Below are 15,434 nucleotides of genomic sequence, written 5' to 3' on the forward strand. Positions count from 1 at the left end.
TGTGGCTGTGCAGAATCCTGGGTTAGTTTTTACCCCCTGGCCACTAGCAGCATCCTAGCCAATGAACATGGGCAGTGAACGTCCTTAATAACGCACAAAATGACCCAAATTTCTGGAGAATGGAGACATAAAAATGTAACACTAAAACCTTAAAACCCTAAACCTGGCTCTTGGTTAGGACAGGCAGGCTGTCTCATCATCTACCCATAAGAGTAGCTACAATGTTTCTGGAGAGCAGCTGAGACACAGATAATAAAGAAGATTTGGGACCATCTCTGAGCCAGACACAGTAATGTGATTCATATTAACCAGCTGCATTATAGACCCAGAGTCATTCTGTCTGGTTTATCCCAATCCCTACTCCAGAAGAGGTTCCCCCTCCCCCCACCGCCACTCAGATTACATTTATGATCCTAAAACTCGGGTTTCAAATTTTCGATATTTGGAGAAATGTAAAATAGTGTAACAATCCTAGCAGTCTTCTTAAGAGGGCTGTGTAAAAGTTAAACTGCAAAGAGGTGGATGATGAAATACAATTAGCACCAGCATTTTAGCCCCCTCAAAACCCCTTTTGTCACTCCCACAGCAGCTGGCTCTTGGGCAGTGACTCCTTTGCAAAGTCACATTTTCCCACCTCTGCAAATGTCTGGTGCTCTTGGAGATCAGGACCCGAAGCCAGATTTGACACAAATAAAAATATTGGTGCTGCAGTGGGGGTTCCCGACTTCACTTTGCAACCAAGACATCTCCAAGACATGATTTATCCTTCAGCTCCCTGGCTCCCTTGTCTCATATCTGGACCACTTTACACATTGACATCCCTTGTCCACCTGAAATCTTTCGTGGGAAATGCATGCTAGAGACCGGACATCACTCACACGACGGGAAACATATTCAGTAAGTCTCATGGTCTCCGTGCTTCCTAAGGATAAAGAGGTTTCACGCAGCGGCCATGAGTACTGCAGGTTGACAGTCACCCGATGGTGCAGCTATCATACATTTGGAAAGGCTTCATGAGCTTAATGATAGTCTCCTGTGTCCCTTTTCTCAATTTGGAGTGACCACAGGAATATCAGGGATAAATGAACAGCCCCCATTTGCAATCGTTTACTATGAGAACGTGGATAGCATGTGAGCTCTGTGCCTTGCATGACTCCAGGTGAAATTATTCATGCAGGAAGCCATCCTCTGCGTAGATCGCAGTGCACCTTTTGGACACGTATCTACAAGTGGAGTTGCTGGACCATAAGATAATTCTATTTATCTTTAATTTTTTGAGAGACCATCATAGCAGCTGCAGTTTTTCATATTCCTACCAGTGATGCACAGGAGTTTCAATTTCCCCACATCCTTGACAACAATTTTTTTTTCGAGAGTAGCCGTCCTAATGGGCGTATCATTTGAATATTGTTGTAAGAGTTTTTTTACAGTAAAATCTATGCCAGATAATTCTGATGTTGGTATCACAGGAGTTGAACTTTTTGTGGTTTGGATTACATCCTGGATATTTTCAGTGGGAGCTTTAGGATGCTCAAAGACTCTGGGTCTTATTTAAATCTGATGGAGAGTGTTGATATTTTTGCTTAGTGAACAATTAACCTTGGTAGGTTCAAGTCACAAGTTCTGTGGGCCATGGTGCCAACCTCAGCTCAGTTTTCAAAATCTTTGTGGTACGCTTTTTTGTTTTAATTTACAATTAAGAGAAATTTATTTGTCACAGTTATGAAGGCTGTGAAGTCCAAGATCAGGGTGTCAGCATCTGGCGAGAGCCCTCTTGCGCTGTCATCCCATGGCTGAAGGTGAAAAGGCAAGAAAAAGAGCCCATTCCCAGAGGCCCCTTTTTTTGTGACAAAAACAAATCAAATGTTTTATTCCTAGGTTTTTCTCTCTGTTTCTGAGACAGAGGCTGGCTCTGTTGCCCAGGCTGGAATGCAGTGGCATAATCTCGGCTTACTGCAACCTCTGCCTCCTGGATTCAAGTGATTCTCCTGCCTCAGCCTCCCGAATAACTAGGACTGCAGGTCCATGCCACCATGTCCAGCTAATATTTTGTATTTTTAGTACAGACAGCGTTTCACCATGTTAGTCAAAATGGCCTCAATCTCCTGACCTCAAGTAATCCACTCGCCTAGGCCTCCCAAAGTGCTGGGTGACCACATGAGTGACCGCACCCAGCCCCCTAGGGTTCTTTCAAATAAATCTGTTATATATCTTCTCTACTCTTTGTAACAGCTGAGGCAATTTAACAGTTAAGCAAATGAAAAAAGATACAGTGTAACTTAACTAGTAATTTTCAAGTTATATTCAAGGTATAGACATCTACAGAATCTTAACATCTCTCCTGGGCGTGTGCCAGCCACTCTTTCATCTGGGACCTGAGAAGTGGTTTCTCCATCAGTTCATCTCTGAAGTTCTTTGCTATGCTTGGGAGCAGGCACTGGAATTCATAAGGAGCTTGACGGAGCCTTTCCTGAGCTCCTCTCTCTCCATGATCTCCCTGCTGCATCCCAATTCCCTGGGCCCAAGTGGTGAAAGACACAGAGAGAACAGAGACCTCAGCATTGGTGCCAGCTTTTAAGATCCCTACTGCACTAAAGGCAGACGAAGCAACCTCTGCTCCAGAGAGCATGGCTACTGCTGGCCCTTGCTGCCACACCTCCAAAGGATTGCCTAAGGGCTGGGTCATAAGAGAAAGAGGCAAAAACAAAGAGAAAAGAAAGAAAACCTGAAAAGGGTGGTTTCTGTTCTCCCTCTGTACATTAGGAGTCTTTCTTTTTTCCTCCCAGAGCCGGAACATCCCATAGTCACAGGATGCCCTTGCCCGCTCCGCACTATCTTTCTGAGCGTCTCTGCCTTGGCACCAGGGCTCACCACTGGATTTCCAGATGCATTATTTCCAGCTGGGAATACTCAAAGAGAAAATTGCCACTCACCACCCACTTGGTGGTTCTTGAATTCTGGTCTTCGTCCCTGATCTGCCTGGTATGATTTATTTAATTTCTACAGTCCTCAGGTAGCTGCCCTGTGCATTCTGTCCAGGTTTTATAATTATATACGGCAGAAAAAACGGCAGTGTACTTATTCCATCTTACCCAGAACTGAGAGTTGAATTGGATTTGAGAAACTGAAACCAAAAGACTAACACAGATGAGCACAAATGCATTCTATTTACTGGAAAGATAATTAAACCCAGAGTCTCCTGGTGACAGGGTAGTGACATCATCTTCACCTACAAAGGACAGCCTTATTACCGTAGTGTAAATTTCATGCCCTAGGCAGATCTTTATCTAATTTTGCTTTATTTGGAAGGATTCTTCATTGACATTTCCACCTGCTACTGGACGAGGTTGCATAAATGAATAAATGACTCTTAGGGACATTACCACTTTCTAATGCTGTTTTATAACCCGCATACTCTAGGGTTTGCTGATTTCTACAGCTGGACGTCTGCAGGGATCATCTCAGCTCGCAGTTTTAATACTGACCTCTATTATATTAATAGATGAGAAAGTCGATGGCAATCCCAACTCCAGAAACACGAATTAAAAGATACCAGATGCATCTGCATCATATTCCCTGGTGATTCTTAGTTTATCAGAAGACACAAGGAGAAGCCGGTCCAGAGGTACACAGTCCTCAGCTTGTTAAAATGCAGAGTTCTCATAGTAGAAAGGCATGGATCTCCCAGTCAAAACATCAGAGTATTGTTTGAGATACTGCTCTTGTCTGAATGTCTGTGTCCTCTCCCTCCACCAAATTTATATTGAAATCCCCACCTCCAAGGTATTAAGAGGTGGAACCGGCTGGCTGCCATGGCTCATACCTGTAGTCCCAGCAGTCTGAGAGCCTGAGGTGGGAAGATCGCTTGAGCCCAGGAGTTCAAGGCTACAGTGAGCCATGATTGCACTACTGTACTTCAGCCTGGGCAGCAGAGTGAGCTCCTGACTCTAAAAAAAAATTAAACAATGATCCCAGCATGGTGGTTCATGTCTATAGTCCCAGATACTGGGGACTATCAAAAAAAAAAAAGAGGCGGAGACTTGGGAGGTGATTAGGTCATAAGGGTGGCCCTTTCATGAAATCCCTTATCAAAGGGATTACAGAGAGACCCCCCTCATCTCTTCCACTGAGTGACACACTGGGAGAAAGTGCCGACTGTAAATCAGGAAGCAGCCCTCGCAGACACGGAATCTGCTGGCACCTTGATTCCAGACTTCCCAGACTCCAAAGCTGTAAGGATTAAAATTTATTTATTTATTTATTTATTTATTTATTGAGACGGAGTTTTGCTCTTGTAGTCCAAGCTGGAGGGCAGTGGTGCAATCTCGACTCACTGTAACCTCCACCTTCCGAGTTCAAGCGATTCCCCTGCCTCAGTCTCCCCCGGAGTAGCTGGGATGAGCCACCATGCCCGGATCATTTTGTATTTTTAGTGGAGACAAGCTTTCTCCATTTCGATCAGGCTGGTCTCGAACTCCTGCCCTCAGGTAATCCGCCCACCTAGGCCTCCCAAAATGCTGGGATTACAGGCATGAACCACTGTGCCTGGCCAAATTTATTTTCACTTATTTATTTTTTCATTTATTACTTATTTATAGGTAGGGTCTTGCTCTGTCACTCAGGCTGAAGTGCAGTTGCGTGATCACAGCTCACTATTTTCTCAAACACCAGGGCTCAAGCAATCGTCCCACCTCAGCCTCCCCAGTAAGTGGCTGGGACTACAGGCATGCACCATCACGCCCAGCTATCTTTTACTTTTTTTTTTTTTTTTAATAGGGATAGGGTCTCACTATGTTGCTCAGGCTGGTCACAAGCTCCTGGCCTCAAGTGATTCTTGAACCTCAGCCTCCCAAAGTGCTCTGACTGCAGGTGTGAGCCACCATGTCCAACCAGAAATAAATGTCTGCTGCTTATAAGGTACCTAGTTCATGGTATTTTTGTTATTCCAGCCAAAATGGACGTGGACAGATAGCCGGACTTGCTTTCCCCCTGGACTTACCTGCTTTCTCCCCTGTTGAAGCTGTCAGCCTCTGAAGATTTGGAGCAGAAAGAAAGAAAGTGTTTGCCAGATACTTTCTCTCTCTATCTGGTCAATATTCAAAACCTTAAGCTCATTGAGAAAACAGAATGTGAAGACAGAAATGAGTTTCTGAGGAAAACGTGGAAACAGAGGGGGAGTTTGTTTCAGATAAGGAATTTGTCGGCCAGGCGCAGTGGTTCATACCTGTAATCCCAGCGCTTTGGGAGGCTGAGGCAGGTGGATCAGGAGGTCAGGAGTTTGAGACTGGCCTGACCAACATGGCGAAACCCTGTCTCTGCTAAAAATACAAAAATTAGCCAGGCGTGGTGGTGTGTGCCTGTAATCCCAGCTACTCAGGAGACTGAGGAAGGAAAATCATTCGAACCCGGGAGGTGGGGATTGTAGTGAGCCAAGATCGCACCACTGCACTCCAGCCTGGGCGACAGAGCTAGACTTCGTCTCAAAAAAAACAAAAAAACAGGAGTTTCTCTTGACTGCAAGGAGCTGGGGGCTACAGTTCCCCTCAACAGCCGACACCTGTGCCAGGCCTTTACCTATACCCCAAGGTGGTGAGGGGACCTCAGAGACAATGGCCACCTGATGTCCTACGGGGCGAGAGGAGGTGGGTCTCTGCCCGGACTCAGCCCCACCAAAGGTTCTAGGGCCTCTAAACTACATCAGAATCAGCAAAGAGCGCTTTAGACATGGAGGGTCCACAGGTACTGACAGCTGTCTCTGTCCGCATCCATCTGTGATCCAAGGGGCTCTCTGGCTCTCCAAAACCTCAGCACAATTTTTATAAGGAGAGATGCAGTGACAAAAACATCTGAGGTTATATTTCCATCGGCAAAGCAGGACAGGGACTCAAAGATAAAATTAAGTTGATTTATAGATACTGAAGGCATAGGACATTTCTGTCACACCCAAGTCTCGTCAACACCCCCATACCCTCCACCCAGCCACAGGTGCACCATCATAAATAGAAATCAGAGGCCAGGCATGGTGGCTCACACCTGTAATTCCAGCACTTTTGGAGGCCGAGGCATGTGGATCACCTGAGATCAGGAGTTTGAGACCAGCCTGGCCAACATGGTAAAACCCTGTCTCTACCAAAAATACAAAAAATCATCTGGGCCTGGTGGCAGGTACCTGTAATCCCAGCTGCTCCAGAGGCTGAGGCAGGGGAATCACTTGAACCCGGGAGGTGGAGGTTGCAGTGAGCTGAGGTAATGCCATTGCACCCCAGCCCAGGCAACAAGAGCAAAACTCCGTCTCAAAACAACCACAAAACAGAATTAGTAATCAGACATAACCCTTATGGTTATGGACAAAGGGATTTCTACCAAATATACGAGGCTGCCAAAACCAGGGAGTCTTATTCAGCCAAATGATCACAGCTTGAGTTTTATTTTTAAGTGTCTTTTTAGCATTATGTTGTCACCTATAATAAGTAGCCCTTCTTGTACAAGTGTAGCAGATCCTAATTGGCCCTAGTGAAGGGATTTTTCATACATTTCAGGAGGCAAGGGATGAGCAGCAGATGCAGTTACACTAATGGTTTCATTTTTTAAGACACTGAGTATTGTTTATGTGCTGTCCTTATCTTATTTTATTGTGCACAGATTAACAATCGCTCGTCCCGGATGGGGAGCCAAGTCTGGGAGGGTGCATCTCATCCACCGGCTGCTACAAGCCTCCTTGATTGCTTTTTCTCTCCCCTGCTGAGGTCAATAACCAGTGCTGATATTTCTGCTGAATCGGTTTGCTGGGGTTTGTCTTGTCCTTCTGACCCGTGTTAATTATATATTCAAATGAGTGCTGGGCTAAAACACAGAGCTTCTTTCTTTCTTTTATGTTTTTTACTTTTAAGTTCGGGGTACATGTGCAGGTTTGTTCCACAGGTAAACGTGTGTCTTGGGGGTTTGTTGTACAGATTATTTCATCACTCAGGCATTAAGCCTAGTAGTCATTAGTTATTTTTCCTGATCCTCTCCCTCCTCCCAACCTCCACCTTCCAAAAGCCCCCAATATGTGCTCCTCCCCTCTATGTGTCCATGTGTTCTCATCATTCAGCTCCCATTTATAAGTGAGAACATGCAGTGTTTGGTTTTCTGTTCCTGTGTTAGTTTGCTGAGAATGATGGCTTCCAGCTCCATCCACGTCCCTGCAAAGGACGTGAACTCGTTCATTTTTAAGGCTGCATAGTATTCCGTGGTGTACATGTGCCTCATTTTCCTCATCCAGTTTATCACTGATGGGCATTTAAGTTGTTTTCATGTCTTTGCTCTTGTGAATAGTGCTGCAACGAACATAACACTTACACACTGTTGGTGGAAGTGTACATTACCTCAGCCATCATGGTAGACAGTTTGGTGATTCCTCAAAGACCTAAAGACAGACATACCATTTGACCCAGCAATCCCATCACGAGACATACAACCAAAGGAACATAAATTCTTCTTTTATAAACATAGGGCTTATTTCAATAGTAGGAAAATGTATTTCTCCTTATTTGATGGAACTTCACTTTGACTTTTAGCTCCATCCCCATCTCGCCATGGTCCATAATCAATAGTCACGTGGTTCAGGTTCCTTATCTGGGAGGCACAGGGAGGCCTTGAAGGTGCCTTCTTCTCAGACCTCAGAATCCAGAGTAAATGCAGGGATAAAAGGACTTCCTTCTCCTTCCTTTCCAGGGAAATGCACCCTCAGCCACTTATCTTAAAATAGTCCATCCTACTAGAAACCTGACAAATCTCTCTCTTCTGTCTTCTGGAAATTTAGATGGTTCATCTTGTGGAAAGATAGCTCTGCCTCTAGATGATCAAAAGTAAAAGCCAAGTTCAAACAAATAACAGAAAAAGAAAACCATGTTCTCAAAGAGGAATGTATCTTGTCCAATTCATTTATTTATTATTTATTTATTTTTCAGAGACGGGCTTTCACTCTGTTGGCCAGGCTGGAGTGCAGTGGAGCAGTCACAGCTCACTGCAGCCTCGAACTCCTGGGCTCAAGCTATTCTCCTGCCTCAGTCCCCTGGAGTAGCTGGGACTGTAGGCACATGCCACCATGCCCAGCAATTTGTTCCGTTTTTCTGTAGACATGCACCTCGCCATATTGACCAGGCTGGTCACAAACTCCTGGGCTCAAGTGATTCTCTCACCTCGGCTTCCCAAAATGCTGGGATTTCAGGTGTGAGCCACCACACCTGGCCTTTTGGTCCAATTTAGAATGTTGACTAGATGCCAGATACCTCTGCCTTTCCAGAACTCTGGACATTCATTCCACAAACCTGTTACACGGAGCTGTGGCTCTCAGTGATATAGAATAAAGACGTTCTCTGCCCTATCCTGGCACAAGCTGTAGCCTCTATTAATGTTGATTAGTGTAATTCAAAGGCCATTAGTTGAGTCGAAAACGCTGACAATGGAGTCTAGACTACGTGGAAATGAAGGTAAGTCATCACCTTGTCAGGGGCATTTGAACAGAGCAACTCCATCTTGAATACTGGCTAGATCAAATAAGGCTAAGACCTGCTGGACTGTATTCCCAGTAAATTAAGGCATTCTTAGTCACAGGATGAGATAGGAGGGCAGCACAAGATACAAGTCACAAAGACCTTGCTGATAAAACAGGCTGCAGTAAAGAAGCCACCAAAACCAAGATGGTGATGAAAGTGAGCTTTGGTGGTCCTCACTGCTACACTCCACCAGCGCCATGACAGTTTACACACGCCATGGCAACATCAAGAAGTTACCCTATATGGTCTATAAAGGGGAGGCAGGGATAATCCACCCCTTGTTTAGTGTATTATCAAGAAATAATCAGAAAAATGGGCAAGCAGTAGCCCAAACTGCTCTCTCTATGGCGTAGCCAATCTTTTATTCCTTTACTTACTTATTTTCTTTCTTTCCTTTTTTGAGACAGAGTCTCAGTCTGTCACCCAGGCTGGAGTACAGTAGCACCATCTCAGCTCACTGCAACATCTGCCTCCCAGGTTCAAGCAATTCTCCTGTCTCAGCCCCCCAAGTAGCTGGGACTATAGGCATGCACCACCGTGCCCTGCTAATTTTTTGTATTTTTAGTCGAGATGGGGTTTCACCATGCTGGCCAGGCTGGTCTCGAACTCCTGACCTCGTGATCCACCCACCTCAGCCTCCCAAAGTGCTGGGATTACAGGTGTGAGCCACCACACCTGGCTCTTTTATTCCTTTACTTTCTTAATAAAATTGCTTTCATTTCACTCTTCAAACTTGCCCTGAATACTTTCTTGGATGAAATCCAAAAACCTTCTCATGGGGTCTGGATTGGAGCCCTTTCCTTTAAAAATCTCTATTGTCAGGACAATGCAGAAAAGACAAATTGATAAAATCTGCATGTACACAAACTACTGTCTTCACAGCATGAGTGTTCAAGACATATTTCTGTATCCCTTCTAGAGTCACATTTGCATCTTTTTTTTTTTGAGACAGGGTCTCCCTTTGTCACCCAGGCTGGAGTGCAGTGGTGCAGTCTTGGCTCACTGCAGCCTGAACTTACTGGGCTCAAGCGATCCTTCTGCCTCAGCCCTCCAAGTAGCTTGGACTGGGATACAGGTGTGCACCACCATGTTCAGGTAATTTTTATATTTTTAGGGAGACAGGGCTTGGCCATGCTGCCCAGGCTGGATTCAAACTCTTGAGCTCAAGCAATCTGCCTGCCTCAGCCTCCCAAAGTGCTAGGATTACAGGCATGAGCCACCATGTCCAGCCATATTTCCATTTTGGGGGGCCCACATTAGATAAACTGTTAAGTAGGAGCACCCCTTATGTATCATGAAACGTGCCATTGTAGTGTCTTACTCCCTAAAAGCATCTATCGTCATTTCTCATTATTTCCAGTCATTACATTCTATAAAGTCACTGCTGTTGGAATTAAAAACTCTGAGTCACAAAGAGAATAAACACTCAAATGAAGGATTTCTCAGCAAGGCAAATTTACTTCTGCAGAAGGGTGCTGCTCACAGGTCTGGCCACCATGAGAGCACACAGGACAAAGGAGAGTAGGGGTTTTTATCCCTAATGCAGCTTCTGCCTCTGTGTCTTTCCCCCATTGGCTGGGGTTAGACCACACAATCTCAACTAGTCCCGACTGGTTAAACATTAAAACTTTCTTAGATAAGGTAGGTGTGTGATGGAGGAGAAAGGGAGAGGATGAAGTGGTCGCCTATGGGGGACTAGAAAGCTAACCTATTCTCACATAATGAAAGGAATATGGGCTGGGGCTGGGGCATGCCTATGCATACTTAGACAAGTTAAGGTGCAGCAAAGGTTGGGGAGGGGTACTTGGAATTGAAGAATAAAGAACAGCGGAACTGAGTACGCTGTTTGGAGAGGAATCCAACTATATCTAACACTGAAAAACTGAATTATTGAATTCTGAGCCACTGCTCCTAGGAAAACACAGAATTAGGTTCTTGTGGCCTCTGGTTGCAATATTTTCATCAACTCATCAACACATAGCCTTGTTTCGTGTGTGTTTCTATTTAAATACATTTTATCTGATATACATGATTGACTCATTAACACTGGCCTCCCAGCCAACAGCACTGTAATTCACACCTACATGAAGCACATCTAACAGACATTTCTTCACCATGGGGCAAATCACTGTCTTGTTGTTCTTTGGACATCAGACAGCACTCAGCACCTCACATGGGGTGGCAGGCATTGGAAACAGCAAAATCACCCGCAAAAAAAAAAGCACAAAAATGTGATAAACACGGCACTAGATAGACACTGAAAAGGCCACTTGTTGCTGTAGGAAAGCTGAAGAACCTTAGCTGGTGTGAACCCAAAACTATCTGAGACAGGTCTCAATCAATTTAGAAAGTTTAGCTGGGCGCAGTGGCGCACGCCTGTAATCCAAGCACTTTGGGAGGCTGAGACGGGTGGATCACTTGAGATCAGGAGTTCAAAACCAGCCTGACCAACATGGAGAAATCCCGTCTCTACTTAAAATATGAAATTAGCCAGGCATGGTGTTGCACGCCTGTAATCCTGGCTACTCGGGAGGCTGAGGCAGGAGAATCACTGGAACCCAGGAGGTGGAGTTTGCGGTCAGCTGAGATCGTACCATTGCTTACACTCCAGCCTAGGCAACAAGAGCAAAAGTCTGTCTCAAAAAAGAAAAAAGAAAAGACAGTTTATTTTGCCAAGGCTAAGGACAGACCTGTGACACAGCCTCGGGAGGTCTGGACGATATTTGCCCAGGTGGTTGGGGCACAGCTTGCTTTTATACATCTTAGGGAGACATGAGACATCAATTATTACCTGTAAGATGGACGATGTTTCCATCTGGAAAGGAGGGATAACTTGCAGCGGAGGCTTCCAGGCTGCAAGTAGATTTAAACATTTTTGGATTGGCCATCCATTGAAAGAGTTAAGTTGTTGTCTAAAGACCTGAAATCCATAGAAAGGAATGTCTGGGTTATGATAAGGGGTTGTGGGGACCAAGGTTTTATCATGCAGATGAAGCAACGTATCTTATCAGAGTCAAGGTCTGTGTTGATGTTAATGCTGGTTGGCTTTTCCTGAATTCCACAATGGAGGAGGTCGTAGGAGGCCTGTATGACTCCTGAAGCAGTTTTTCAGGCTGACTTCCGAATGCCCTTGGCAGAGAGGAGAGGTTCATTCAGATAGCTGGGGGCAGTGGGAGTGGGGGCTTTAGAATGTTATTTTTGGTTTACACTGGGAATGTGTACATCAGATGATTTGACTCTTTCACTACTTTGTGTATGTCTGTGAATGACTGTAAAAGCCCCAAATTAGTACTCAGTCCAGTCTTTAGGACCGAAAGCAAGCTTGGGCAGAAATGACTTGGACGTGTTATGTACAAAATTTTTATTTTTGGTTTCGCAAAGAAAAAATAGCGCTAGGACAAAGGATCTCTCAGCAAAGCAATCCTTTTTACTTCCTGCAGAAAGGGCAGTCCCACTAGCAATCTTGCCATGATAATACAACGAGCAAAGGAAAACAGACATATTTACTTCTTATGCATTCCGGGGTTGTCCTTACTGCTGTGTCTGATGTCTGTTGGCTGGAGCCAGACCTCACAATCTAAACAAAAACCCAATTGGCTAATAACTTGAAACTTTCCTAAACAGGTAAAAGCAATGGAGAGCAAAAAAAAAAAAAAAAAAGGAAGTCCAAATAAGGAAGGGGCATAGGTGCGAGCTGGGACATGACTGTGAGCACATCCAGCACAGATATCTTGGTTAAATTACGAGGACATAGAATGTACTACATGCCTGTGAGCATGGCTAACAGCTACATAGGATAGGGCTTCTAGCAAAAAGGCAAGAAGGCTTTTGAATAAAGTGTTTAAAACAAACTATTATAAATTTTCTTAAACAAGAAAGGAAACGTTGAAGAGGAAGGTTTTTTACTTCCCACAGGTGACACCAGCCCAGCAACTCGAGACTCAGGGTCACACTTTTTGCCCCTTAAGCCTGACCTTGTTTCATGGCATTTTTGCTGTGTTCCCTTGGATTTGGGGAACTTGCCTGAGAATCTTTTGCCAAGGAGCTGTCATGATAGTAGAGTAGATACTTCAAGGACTTCAGAGTCAAACGGCACGGAAATAGCAAGAAGCAAGTTCACAAATGTAGAATCCACCAAGGATGAGGACAGACTCCACATTCTAAATTGCTTCGTCCCTGACTCGCAAAACCTCCCCTTCCTGCGTCCCTGTGTTCGTTTGCTCAGCTGCCGCAGCAAAGGACCACAGGCTGCGCTGTTTAACCAACAGAAATTTCTTTTCTCGCAGTTCTGGGGGCTCAAAATCCGCGATCAAGGCACGGGCAGGGCTGGTGCCTCCTGAGGTCTCTCTCGGACGGCAGGTGGCGTCTTCTCCCTGCATCCTCACCTGGCCGTTTCTCGGTGTGTGTTGATCTCTTCTCAGGACCCCAGTCCTACCGAATGAGGGCCCACCGATCTGACTTCACTTTACCTTAATCACCTCTTCAAAAGTCTTATCTCCAAACACAATCACATTCTGAGATGCTGGAGGTCAGGACTCCAACATATGAATTTTGGGGGAACACAATTTAGCCCATAATAGTCCCAAATCTTCGCTAAGCCACGTGAACTTACTCTCTCAATTTAAGATGTCAGGTTCTTAAATATTTCCCTTCTTGGAGCTGCCACACTAAACTTTAACTGTGAGCAGAAAGGGGTTTTCTCCTGACCAAAGTGGGATCGGGCTCCTACCTTTCGGCCCATAATACAAAGATTAAGATTGAGAGCAAAGCAGAAAAAAGGCACCGCCCGGGGAGGCATAGGTCATCCTCTCAAATGAAGGTCAGTTTCTAGGAGAACAGAGAGAAAGCAGCCTCCTCCAAGGCTGGACCAAGACAAAGGTCCATGAGGACTGCCTGGGCCCTGAGCCCTTGGGTATCCCTGGGAAGACCCCACGTTCCCAATAGCCTTGCATGAGTCCCATGACCTCAGGCTGGGGGTGAAGGGCACCTTTCCAGGTGCTGTCAGCCCAGGGAAGAGACTCTGAATGCTGCTGGACCTGCACTGGACCATGATGGATTCAAGGAAAACAATTGAACTATAGCAAGCTTCTGCCTTCCACACTTGCTCCAAAATTACACTTATGCATGCAACACCAGGGTTATAGGTTGAACTGTAGCCCCCCAAAGATACTGAGGTCCTAACCATCATACCTGTGAATGTGAGCTTATTTGAAAATAGTGTATTTGCAGATGAACGAGTTGACATGAAGTCATTAGGGTGGACCCCAATCCAATAGAACTGGTATCCTTGTGAAAAGGAGAAATTTGAAGATAGACATGCACACAAGGAGAACACCATGAGAAGATAAAGGCAGAGATCAGAGTGATGTACAAGACAGGTACATTAGTGACGTACTCACACAAGACAGCTGTATTAGTCCATTCTTGCACTGCTGTAACTACATGAGGTTGGGTAATTTATGAAGAAGAGAAGTTTAATTGACTCACAATTTTTTAGGCTGTACAGGGAGCATGGCTGGGCCTCAGGAAACTGTCAATCATGGTGGAAGGTAAAGGGGAAGCAGGCACTCTTCACAAGGTGGCAGGAGAGAGAGAGTGAAGGGGGAAGTATTGCACGCTTTTAAACAACCAGATATCCTGAGAGCTCACTCATTATCACAAGAACAGCAAAGGAGAAGTCTGTCCCCCAGGATCCAATCGTCTCCCACCAGGTCCCTCCAGAGGCCTGGAACAGAAGGAACCAGCCCTACAGACATCTTGTGATATGGATTGGCTGCGTCCCATGCCAGATCTCATCTTGAATTTCCATGTGTTTTGGGAGGGACCAGGTGGGAAGTGACTGAATAATGGGGCGGGTCTCTCCCATGCTGTTCTTGTGAAGGTGAATAAGTCTCACGAGATCTGCTGGTTTTAAAAAGGAGAATTTCCCTGCACAAGCTCTCTTCTCTTGTCTGCCACCATGTGAGACGTGCCTTTCACCTCCCACCATGATTGTGAGGCCTCCCCAGCCACATGGAACAGTAGGTACACTAAACCTCTTTCTTTTGTAAATTGCCCAGTCCCTGGTATGTCTTTATCAGCAGCATGAAAACAGACTAATACACCTTGATCTTGGATTTCTGGCCTCTAGAACTTGGAGGCAACACATTCCTGTTGTACAAGCCACTAGATGTGTGATACTTCATTACGGCAGACTTAGCAAACTAATACAACAGCAAAGGAGAAGTTCACCCCCATGATCCAATCACCTCCCACCAGGTCCCTCCAGAGGCCTGGAACAGAAGGAGCCAGGCCTGCAGACACCTTGTGATGTGGTTTGGCTGTGTCCCCACGCAAATCTCATCTTGAATTTCACCCAGAGAGATCGCTTTTAAACCTGCTGTCTTCTCCCCGCTGCTTAAAACTCACCATCAGTCTTAGGATAAAATTCACCTCCCTACCATGGGTCTTTGCTGACATCTCCTCCTGCCCTCTTTTTATTGTTTTTGCCTCTTCCTGAAATTCAATAAATTCCAGAATTTCGGGTCCAGTCGTATCACACCTGGTCCTACCTCCTGGCATTGTTCCAGCTCTCCTATTCATCTGCACTCTGTTCTTCCTAAGTATTTTTGTCATTTCAGTTTCGGTAAAAACATCACCTCCCTGCCCCACCCCACTGAGAGGTGTCCGCAACCATTTCATCCTAAGCAGCGCCCCTGTAACTCCAGACCTGTCCTATTCCTTATTCTGTTTTTTTGTTTCTTGCTTAGATCTATCATGATCTGAGATTATTTTTGTAGAAAAAATAATTGAAAAGAAACATGCCAAAATGTGAAAATGGTGATATCCCTGCTAAGATTGCATATGGCATGGCATGATTTCTGCTTTTTAGAGTTTCTCCAATTAACACGCATC

Source organism: Sapajus apella, unplaced genomic scaffold (genome assembly GCF_009761245.1).
Source record: "Sapajus apella isolate SASKATOON/1434 unplaced genomic scaffold, GSC_monkey_1.0 scaffold110, whole genome shotgun sequence".
Lineage (NCBI taxonomy): Eukaryota > Metazoa > Chordata > Mammalia > Primates > Cebidae > Sapajus > Sapajus apella.